Raw genomic sequence first — 12,099 nt, 5'->3', positions numbered from 1 at the left:
CTTCAGAATAAATTTGCTTTGCTTATTTTGCCCTAAAGAGGCTGTACAGAGGTGCCACCAGATTTTATTGGCAGCTCTTGACAAATCTCTCAGGCCAAAGCAGCGCAGTGTGACAAGCACTGAGCTCCCTCCCTGGTCTCTGGGTTTTTCCCAGGCAGAGCTTTTTCACAGCCTTCCCTCCCTTCTCTTTAGAGGCTGTTTACCTGCAGCTCACCCAAAAACAAAGTGGCTGCTCTCCTTACCTTCCTTCCCACTATTTACAAGCACTGCCTCCTCTGCTTCCTGCCACTCACGCCCATCATCTGCTCTTGTCTTTCCCACTCTAAATTGCTGCATTGTTTCATCAGCGGCATCATTTACCCTGCTTGTCACCACGGTGCTTGTAATCCTGATTTTCTGGAGTGTTGTACATTAATCCTCCCGGTGCATTGCTCAATGATTGCCCAAGCACAGCTGTTCCTGAGCCTCCTGCCTGAATCACCGCGTGGTCGTTCCCATTGTTGACGCGGGAACCTTGGCTTGATACCCCAGTTTCTTCCCTCAGCTCCACTGCCTTTCACCTTCCCAGCTCCTCCCCCACCTGACTTTAGAAGCACTGCTCCTTTCCTTTCCTTTCCTTTCCTTTCCTTTCCTTTCCTTTCCTTTCCTTTCCTTTCCTTTCCTTTCCTTTCCTTTCCTTTCCTTTCCTTTCCTTTCCTTTCCTTTCCTTTCCTTTCCTTTCCTTTCCTTTTTCCTTTCCTTTCCTTTCCTTTCCTTTCCTTTCCTTTCCTTCTTTCCTTAACTTTCCTTTCCAACTTTCCTTCCCTTCCCTTTCCCCTATCCTTTCCCCTTTTCCTTTCCCCTTTTCCTTTTCCTTTCCTTTCCTTTCCTTTCCTTTCCTTTCCTTTCCTTTCCTTTCCAACTTTCCTTCCCTTCCCTTTCCCCTTTTCCTTTCCCCTTTTCCTTTCCCCTTTTCCTTTCCCCTTTTCCTTTCCCCTTTTCCTTTCCCCTTTTCCTTTCCCCTTTTCCTTTCCTTTCCTTTCCTTTCCTTTCCTTTCCTTTCCTTTCCTTTCCTTTCCTTTTCCTTTCCTTTCCTTTCCTTTCCTTTCCTTTCCTCTTTCCCTTTCCTTTCCTTTCCTTTCCTTTCCTTTCCTTTCCTTTCCTTTCCTTTCCTTTCCTTTCCTTCTTTCCTTAACTTTCCTTTCCAACTTTCCTTCCCTTCCCTTTCCCCTATCCTTTCCCCTTTTCCTTTCCCCTTTCCCCTTCCTTTTCCTTTTCCTTTTCCTTTTCCTTTTCCTTTTCCTTTTCCTTTTCCTTTTCCTTTCCTTTCCTTTCCTTTCTCCTTTCCTTTCTCCTTTCCTTTCTCCTTTCCTTTCTCCTTTCCTTTCTCCTTTCCCCTTTTGTCTTTCTTTTGACAATGCTCTCAGGCACAAGGTGTGATTTTGGGGATGTCCTGTGCAGGGCCAGGAGTTGGACTTGATGATGCTTGAGGGTCCCTTCTAACTCAGGACATTCTCTTTCCTTCTTTCATTCTCTTTATTTCTCTCCTGGGTCCTCCTGTCATTTTTGGTGCTACTGTAAAATACATGTGATTAATACTGCCTACTTTTAATTCTGAGTCACTCTAATTTATTTTCTATTTTAAGAATTTTGGTATCAGTGTGCCTAGGGAGGGAGCAGCTGTGGCTCTTTCTGATGCCCACATTTATTGACCAGGATGATTAATTCCTTTAACACTTCTATCTTAGCTTTAAAGTCAGTCACTTGAGATCCTACCATTAACTGTTTCAAAGTGTGGTTTAGAATTTCCCGATGTGCAGAGGCAGTGGGAACATCCTGATAGATAAATGAAGGAGCTCCCTCAAGTGGTGAAAAATATTGTTACCTGTTCCACTTAAATGTTTTCCTTTTAAAAACAGTAAGAAAAGGACAGCAGTGTCAGATTCAGAATGCAAAGCCAGTTATAAATGTACAATTGAACGAGCTTCCACTTTTACATAACCAGAAATAATGGTGTGCATGTAACACTGAGGCCAGAACTCAGCCAGGCAAATGCTACAGTTAAAAAGGAAATAATTTAAGGACCTATGGAGGACTTCAGCCTGATCTGATAATTTAAGGACCTATGGAGGACTTCAGCCTGATCTGATAATTTAAGGACCTATGGAGGACTTCAGCCTGATCTGATAATGCATGACTGAATTTTGGCAGGAAAGCCAAAAAGTAGCTCCAGCAGATATCACATTTTTGAGGATGCCTGAAGTGTTTATAAATCAGAAAATTTGCTTTTTAAAAACTCCGGCTCAAGCTTTCACAGTTTCTACTATCATCATGTCAAGATTTTGTGCATAAATACCCTTGCTCCTTTTTACTCCGTGTGAGGCATAAAGTTTTCAAAATATTTGGTGTGAGAGATTCAGATCAGCAAACTTTGGAGAAAAGGCAGAAGCAGCAGCAGTTACACTCGCTTTCCAAGCCACAACAAAGGCGCTGGTTTTGCTGGCAGGTGAGTTAGAAAGAAATGCCCCCATCCCTCTCGGCAGAGGGCAGTGGTAACCTTGCTCAGAATCGCATTGCTTTTTGCTACTGAACTGAAATCATCCCTGGGGGAGGAAAAAAAAAAAAAAAAGTGAAGCCCTACTGCAAACCAATGAGTTCTGGCTTCCAGCTCAGAAATTCAAGTGATAAACTTGCCATGACCAAGCAGGAGGTGCAACAGCCAATTTAATTGCTGTGATTCCATTGCTGAAAGGGAAACCTGCATTGGTTTTTTTGAGGAGTAATTAATTTTGCCTTTCCCTACCATTTTAGGTAATAGAATGAATCTTGCCAGCTGGGATGGTGCAATAGCTGGGGTTATATTTGTTTAAGTTGAGGAGGTTATTTCTTCAGTATGTTTAAAAAGGAGGTGATCCTTCTAGTCTGGCTAAACATCAAACTATGAGAGGTATTGAACCTGTATAAATACTGTCTCACCCCACCAAGCTGAACTGTGTTCTCTGAAGCTGTTCTTTACCCTCTCTCACACACCAGCTTTCTCTTTCTGTTGGGCTCGGAAACAACTTCACCTGGGTCCCAACCACATTATATAATATCATTGTCCTCCTTGTGTCACCAGCTCAAACCAAACTCAGATTTGTTCTGCAGCATACTCTGCTGCTTATTAAAAATGCATGAAAATATTGAACTGCCTCAATGAGAGGGTCTCTGAAGTTGTTTCAGCAGGAATACGTGGAATTAAATGTGCAGTCAACCCTGGAAGGGTGACTTCAGAGAGATGCATTCCAGAACAAACAGATCTACTTACCAGTATTGACTCTCCTGCATATAATGGCTTTCTAAATATTTTTGTGGAAACAGGGCACTGAACTTGGCCAGCATCTTCTTCCCACTCCTACAGCAGCAGCTGTGCGTGTTCCTTGTGACTGCACAGACTGCCAGCTGTGTTACACACCTGGGACCCTTCCTTGTGAAGGTCAGACGTTTAATACCTAATTTAATGGTGGTTTACTGTACACGTGGTAATCTCTGCCTCTCCATTTTTCATAAGCACATGCATCATTTCTCTTTTTCCTAAATAAAAACAAACCAGTTTGCTATTTGCTCTCCCCACAGCTGCTGTGTTTTGTATCAATTCCTTGTCTCCCATTTATTTGCTGCAGTACAAATGTGCTGACTGCTGATGGACATGGAAGAGAATCCTTATGGAATGAGAGATCCAGAATGATTTCCAAGACAGCTGTTTGCAGGTAATCATGCAGTTCTACCTGTTCTGTACTTTCCAAAGTGCGGGTTCTGGAGATGAATTACTTCTTGTTTGCAGTAATCAGGTGGGAAAGATGTGAGACAAAAATCAGTGAGGTGCTGTGGTGAGAGTGGATCAGCCTTTTTGGGTATGAGATCCTTGGGGTCATCAAAGAGAGACCTTGCAGAGAAATGTCAAGCAGGGAATGTCACATGTGGAACACCGTGGAGAAGTCCAAAAGCATTGAAGTGGCAGCTAGAATCAGCATGTCAAAGTGATTGATGAAAAAAGTATGAGGACAGGGGGAAAAATAATCCCCATCAAACCCAGGATATATTTCTCAGAGGAGAACAAATATCTCCACAAAAGATTGACTCTCTGCTGTAAACTAAGAAAGAAAACAGGTTTTTACTCTCAGTGTCAGACATTTCCTCTTTTCCACCTTGTTTTAATTTCTGCAGAAGTAGATGACATGTACCAAAAGTCATCCCAAGCAGGACACATTTCTAAATCTGCCCAGCCAGCTCTTTGGTTGTCTCCATGGCAATGAGGCAGCACATCCTGCTGCTCTCCCTTCTGTGAGTGCCTTTCCCAAGTTTGACACGGACTGACAACACTGTGCCTTTGTAGCTCCCCTGCCAAAAACCTCCCTTTTCTCTGCTCAAGGCCTGTCCCATCTGTTCCTTCCTGCTTCTCCCTGATTTTAGAAACACCTGGCTAGAGGGAGAATCCATTGCCTCTCTGCTGCAATGATTCAGGCCAAGGAGGGACTGGAGAGGGCAGAGCTTTCCTGTTTGGGAAGAAGTTTTGGATGATGGTAAGGGAGAACACTGCAGGGGCCGGGAGCATAAACAAAGCAGAAGGAAGGAAAATCCAGAATAGTCTCCCAAAAGAATCTCACTGAAACTTGGCACCACAGGCCATAGCAACAAATAGAGCAGTAAAGAATGTACAGACTTGGTACAAGGCAGTGCTTATTGAAGGAGATGACAAGCGTGAAGGAACACTTCCAAACCTCTGAATTCAGATAGATCTGTGTCCCAGCTGAGTCTCTGGCAACTCTCAACAGCATTTTGCTGAAAGTGGAGAAAATAGGAGTTACAAAGCTGAAAGAGACATTTTTGCTATCAGCTGAGGACTGGCAGAAATGGGAGGTTCTAACGGAACTACACCAGGAGGTGAAGCAATCTGCAGGGCTTGCTGCAGTTGATCTGCCTTGGGCTGAGTTGATGTGGTTACAAAAACATCTTTGTGCTCAGCACTATTCCGTTGTTGGCCTCGTGCCTTGAGGCTTACAAGCTTTGGAAATATGGATGAGGAGATGAAAACTTGAGCTTGTTTAAAGGATTTAAATCTGAAGATGGCAGGCCCAGGAGAGGGATTCTGAGTTCAGGCATGTAGGTCATGCAAGAGAGGTCTTGTCTTCACCAGAAAGTTAATGTGAAATATAGTAAAAGTGCTCCTGTTAGCTCAACCCTTGCCCACACACAAAAAAAAAAAAAAAAAAAAAAAAAAAAAAAAAAAAAAAAAAAAAAAAGCCCTCATTGCAAAAAGTGGCTGGAGAGACATAAATTGACAAAGCCACCAGAGAACAAGGTAAACCTTGAGTGAATTCACTTCGTCCTTTAGCACTGCTGTTTCTCTACAGTAGGGACCCACGCTAAGGACCACCATCAAAACATCCAGCAGTGCTCACTCCCCACAGTTTTTCCACTTGTGCTTTCCTTAGTGGCTGCTGACTCTGCTTTCTATTTGTGAGCTTATTCCCCCAGGTGCAAAAGGCTTCCAGTGTCCCCAATACAAATCACCCATCTTCAGCACAGAAATCTTGGGTTTATTATTCTGCAACTGTGTCTAGCAAGACCTCAGTTTCCTGTTGCCTGCTGATCAGACACCAAGTTGTGGAAGAATCTCTGGCATGATGCTACTGTAGTCTATGATTTTCAGAGCAAGGATCCAGGCTGAAAGCTTTCTGGTGACATTCCAAGTAAGCTGTCATGAGAAGAGAATCCAACACCCAAGACCTCAGTGCTTAGGGAAAATCAGAGGGTTTCATCTACTCCGAAGAAAAGATTAGAACTATAAATGCTAACTCAGTAACTCCCCAGGAATGAGCATGTGCCATGCTGAGACTGAATGCATCATTAGCAATTCCCTGGGGCCGGATGTCTATTTCAGACTGCACAGTATAACAGCTCCAGGGAACATACAACCAGAGGATGCTGATAATTTCACAGTTTCTGCTTCCCTGTGAGGCAGAAAATAGAAGTGCTCTGAAGCTCTTTCCCAGGGACACAGAAAGTAACGTTTTCCAAAGCCATCAAAAGCAGAGGAAGATAGGTGTGTTCTCTGCAATCCGGGAGAAAGGGAAACAGAATAATCTGCTGCTCTGGCTGCTAAAGGAGGTTCTTGGCTGATCAGCAGGCTGTGTGGACCGAAGCTATGGAACCTGTCCCTTGCAGAAAAGATTTTGGGGAAGCATGTAACATTGGCTCAGCTGGATGGATATCTCAGAAGCACGTAGGGTCCACAGTGGATTCACACCACACCAGTACCTCCCCTCACAGCACAGAATAAAATGCTTCTAGTGCATTCATTTCAGGATGACAGTGGAAGCACAGCCAACACCAAAGAAGGCTTCAAGCATCTGCAGCTCTTTTTTGGTCTGCAGTACAACCCTTTATACTCTTCATGTTCATGCATTACACCTGTGTGCCCTCTGTACCCTTCTGTGATCAGTCAGTACACCTGGCACTCCATGTCTCACTACCTTCAATGCTGGTCACCTGTCTGGCACAGCTGTAGCCCATTAGGGATGAGGCTCAGCTGCAGCCCCACTCCCACTTACCACAAACTGTGTACCTACAACACATTCACACTTTTATCACAAGCGACCCATGGGAAAAACTTCCAGGACAGATGACTCAAGGTAATTTGGTAGTGTGACTGCATCCTCAGAAAGAGCAGACAAAAAGGGAAAGGCAGACAGCCGGGCGGTCTCTAGCACGCTGAGGTCAAATTCCCCTTTCTGTCACTCTTGGCTATGGGAAAGCTGAGGACGCTTGAGAGGTACCAGACACGCTCCGGTGTCTGCTGGCAGAGATGGGCAAGGCCCCAGACAGACTGAAACACACGCTCCTGTGAGCACAACCATGCAATCTCTGCCATCAGAAAGATGATGCCCGGGTTTTAGGGATGCTCCTGAATGTCTCAACTTCTCTGCATAGTTTGGATTGCACAGCGAATGCCTCGGCTGCATGAGATGTGCTGTTGGCTCTGGGGAGGCATTATTTCAGGTTGGCTGCAGCTGGGAGTATGTAGCATGACTTCAGGCCTCATTAGATGCACACTTGACAAGTTTTCTGCACTAACATAAAGGGAAGAAAGGTTTCCTTAACAAAACAAGGCTTGTAGAGTTGTCCTATGTGTATGAGGAAGGGCGTGTCTGTCTCTCTGCCCCAGCTGCCTTTTTTTCTTCCAGTAACTTTTGAACTTCTTGGGCAGTTTTATGCAAATTGGATGGAGAGATGAAGGTTTAAGAAATACTTGGTTCCAATGGCTTTTGTAAAAAATTCAGCCTAGTTAGAGGACAGAGTCTTAATTAATGCCCCGAATGGAGGAAACTTTTTTTGGAATAAGAATTTTGGTTGGCAGCCATCGCTAGTCCAGTCTCCTGCTGAAAGCACAGCCAGCTTCAAAGTCAGATGAGGCTGCTCAGGACCTCATTTTGAAAACCTCTGAGGTGTCAGGAATCTACTCTGGACCTCAGCTTCACAAAACAAATACACTGAGTGCAACACCTTTGGCTCTGCCAGTCAGAGAATGAATTTCCCCCTCTTTTAAAGGAGGCATAGAAGTGGCAGCCCATGTGACAATCCCCACACCAGGCAGTCCATAAGGCTCTGCTTATGTTAAATATATTTAATCAGCAGCTACTTACTTTATTTTGGCATTCTGTGGTAGTTAATGATTCCAAGTACAAAGGTCAGACTCAGAGACACAAGGCTTTGTGTATCCCATTGTTTGATTTACCAGAAGCTACAAGGGAAGGAGTGCTGCTCTGTGTGAGTGGGAACTACAAGCTGCACATCCAGCCTGACAAGCTAATGAGAACAAGTCATTCATTAACAGGAGACTTGCTGCTAGGCAAACACACACAGCTGGTATGGGAGAAGAATTTGGATGTGAAATGAGACAGTGTAGTTGGTTTTTTTTATAAGACATTTCCTATTTCAGCAAGTTTACAGTCTAAATAAAGACCACACAGAACACATTAAGAGCCTGATCAGAGGAAAATTTGGGCTTATGTCTTTTCTGAAACGTTTGGTAATGAGCCGAGAGGCAGAATTTGCAAGGAGAATAGAAATATTTGCATGTTTAACGGAAGGAACAAGTTAGATTTAAGTGAGATTTGATTATAAACGTAAATCCTGCTCTCTTGAGTACCATTCTATTCCGTACACACACACACAAAAACGTATTCACAGAAACATCTTACAAAACTCTGGTGCTTTCTCCTGCTTCAGTTGTTACTATTACTTTTTTTTTTTTTTTTTTTGGAGTTTCACACTAGTAAGCATTTTTTTTACAGGATTAACATTAAAGTTAGAAATTGCAAAGCATGGCTATTTAATGACTGTTTGAGGAAGGAACACAGTGTCATTTGAAAGATAAAGTAAGCACTTACAATTCTTGCATAATCAAATGAAAAAGCCTGTCAAGGAAGAATCTCTCCAGACTTTGTGGAATGAAACAATAACAGCATTTTAGAACAAACTCTGACTCTCAAAGTGATTTAACTGTTTAGGAACATTGCATAGAGCATGACACCATCCATGGCCAGGGCACAAGTGGTCCAGAGCATGGCTGGATCCCTGCCATCCTAAATGTGTAACACAGAACTGCGATCCTGCAAGAAGCTGTATCCTCAGGCTTCCTTATGAGATCAAAGGTTATATTCAGAAGTGTCTACAACTGAAAACAATACCAGGAGTGCAGTCACTGTGGGATTCCTTATTGTAACAAAGGCATCTCCTGAAGATGTGGTTTTCAGCATAACTTAGAAAAGGGAAGTAAAGGTGCTGGGGAAGATAGAGAGGAAGGAGATAATAGGGGAGAAACAAGAAGCAAATAACATGGAGAAGAAGCACTGATGACTCCAGAGTCTAATCATCTTTTCCAGCCTAAATGGCTCTATGATTCTAATTCCATCTTATTTTAGCTTCGCATCTTGTTTTTAACGTATCTTTATTTTGTTTTGGACTGCCACAGAGGTTATGCTAATCCAAACCCAGCTCAGCAGTCATCAGAGGAATCTACGCTGGGATGAGGCTGCTCTCCAAGGCACTGGTGGAGGAACTGCAGTACAGCATCGTGCTCTGAAGCATTTGCCATCACTTAACTAAATGTCAGCTCTCTGGATACAAACCTCTCAGCGAGAGGAAACAGAAAACACATGAAGAAAAGCTTCCATCTGCAAATCGAGAGAACCCCCTCACTGTCCAATGAGCTACTAAGATTTTAAATTAGGAATCATAAAAAATAGGCTCCTAAACATAAATTAAGGCAGCACTAGAACTCTGGTGGCAAAACATTCTTATTGACCCACCTGCAGCTGAATGCCTAAAAGCCTGAATCATCACCAGCACAGTCGAGGGACCTCATATTACCTCAGCAAATGTACTTTATCAGTGATCATTGTGCAAGCTTAGTACTTATTTGCAATTCCCAGCAGATGCAAAGACTTGTCATCATTTTTGTTTGGTAGAGGCAACATGTTCCACAGAAAAAGGCAAACAAACAACATTCTTAATGTTCTTATTAGCATACTCTTCTACAGCCTTTGGTGCCTGGAACAGATGCTTGGGAAGGGCGATGCAGCTGTAGTACTTAGAAAAATATATTGGACAGGAAAGAAATTCCTGAAGAAGTCCTATAATCTCCTTAATTCCATCTCTCCCCACCTCTGGCTCCACGCTGCTGGAGGCTGTGGGAGGTTCTGTGTTATACTGTTATACCCTGATGGGTACAGCTCCTGCAAAACCTCAGCATGGGTAATATGCTGCTGTTGACAGCTGACAGATACATGCACAAGCTCCACAGTTCTGATCCGTGAGGGTGCTTAGTTACCCAGCATACCTAACCCCAAAACACAGGGCCAAATAAAAGAATGGGGATGCCTGAGATGCTGTGGTGAGCTGGCTGTCTCTACACACTCATCTTTTCCACTACAACACCGTGTGCCCAGTCCCTTTCCCCCCTATGTATGGAGCCCTTCCTTTGCTGGCTCTCCTGGCTGGCATCATTGTTTAGACTTGTGGCAGTGTCAGAAGAGTGCTTTCAATGAAGACAATGCTGAAGCAGCAGAAAAAGCAGGACAAAAGGCTGCTTCCACAGAGGAGGAGGATGATTTGGGGGGTGGGATACACATTTGTGGGAGTGTGTATGTGTATGTTTTTTTATCTAGGGTGGAAGAGAGTTATTGACAGAGGAAATTTCATCTGCCAAGGGCTGAATGTGAATCCTTTGGTACTGTTGGGCAAAAACTGTTACTTCCCCAGAAAGCTTTTATCTTCATAGACTCTCACTGAACAGGCCTGAGAGTACCCCAAGCTATGCTGCATGCACTGTACATAAATGCTATTTTAAATCATAGTAGTGATTCAAAATAACTTTTAAGACAACACTGAAACACTGCCTATTGTGCCAGGACAGATCTGTGCAGACATTTCAAGAGCTGTCAGTCAGAGATGAAAGGGTGAGCGTTTGAACAGGTTACACCAAGAAACAACATCCTCCTTTGATACGGCTCAGCACTTACAAGCTTTCAGCATTTACTGCAGAGTAACTAACCTTGTGTCACAGAGACTTTACCAGATTCTTAAACATCTCTTTTGTTTTAAAGCCTTTCCCCAGAACCCCATGGTGGCTGAACCCCAGAAGCCAGGTGGCTGCCTGGAGTCAGGCAGGTGCAGCCTGGAGTGGTAGAGGGATACAGAGCAGCACTGCCCTGGGCCGTGTGGTGAGCTGTACCCATTGCCTTGCAGACATCCCAGAGGAGCTGCAGCTGTCCTGAGCTCCACAACTTGTTCTGGCACTGAATAAAGGCACAAAACTCTGGACATGCTGTACACTGGTATCCCTCAATCAGACTTCTGCTGTTCTATGCAGAGCAAATACCTAAACTAATACATCTGCATCCTAAATACCAGTCAAATATTTCACACACATCTGTGTCTCTGTACAGCTTTGGTATACAGAAGGTATATGATCTGAAAGAAGAGGAAAGATTATTGCTAGAATTAATTTTTAAGCTGCCACCGGCATCCTTCTAGCTTATTTCTCCTACATTCTAAATAGAAACTGCCCAGTTAATTCAACACTCTGGCTCAGGAGTCTCCAGTTTGTCCACAGGCTCCTTCTGGCACAGAACCCACACTTGAGGCAGATGACACTTAGACTGCCATGCACAGTATGATGTAAGACTGCTCAGCCAGCACTTTTTTGAGTGTGTGATTTTTGGAGCACGCTGTGGATGAGGAGCAAATGCATTGTCAGTGCTTATAAGAAGCTTCAAGAAATGGATATACCATTAAAATTTAAAGTCAGTTCAGAAGTGTTTCTAGAAATACCACATTTCTTGTCAGGCACATGACTATAACCTCAGTGCTGCCTTGGTCCTTTTTACCCGTTACTTGAACAGCTCATGAATGGCAGATTGACTGGAAACCCAAAATCACCAGGACAGTAACTGTTACTGCTGCCTCATTAACGCATGGTGCCAGACCTCTTCACAAGAAATTACCCTTGAAAAGCAACCTGTTCCTGGTGCTTCATGAGGCTGACACCATCACAGCTGATAAAAATAGATAGCATTGGTGCAGGTTTTACCTCTTGGCTTGGCACGGTTAATAACCATGACACTCTGTGAAGGAAATAACTTATTAGCCTCCATTTTAACAACAAGGAATGGTGAGGCTCAGTGTCATCAGTAACTCAGCAGCACAGAGTTCTTTTCGGGGAGTTTGGGGAGTTTCTTGTTTATATCCCCATTGCTCTTCTAGCAGGGACCAGAAGAGCTGTCACCAACCAAGGCATCCCCTGTTTGTATGACACCATAAAAATGATGTTGCTGAGGGAACCAAGTGGGGCACAGTCTGATGGTCTGGCTTGTTTAGTAACAAGCCAACTTGTTCATCAAGAAATGATTGTTGTTTGTTCATCAAGAAATGGCTGGGGCTCTGGGTTTGCTCTTTTAACAGGGTACAGCATCATCTTTAAAAACAATTATACAACAGCAAAAACCCCCATGCTGCTGCCCTCTTCTTCTTGCAACAGGACTTCTTAAAAAGACCTTGCCTGACCCCATCCCCAGG

The sequence above is a fragment of the Motacilla alba genome, chromosome 8, assembly GCF_015832195.1.
Source record: "Motacilla alba alba isolate MOTALB_02 chromosome 8, Motacilla_alba_V1.0_pri, whole genome shotgun sequence".
In the NCBI taxonomy this organism is placed as follows: domain Eukaryota; kingdom Metazoa; phylum Chordata; class Aves; order Passeriformes; family Motacillidae; genus Motacilla; species Motacilla alba.
This window is presented reverse-complemented; position numbering follows the sequence as displayed.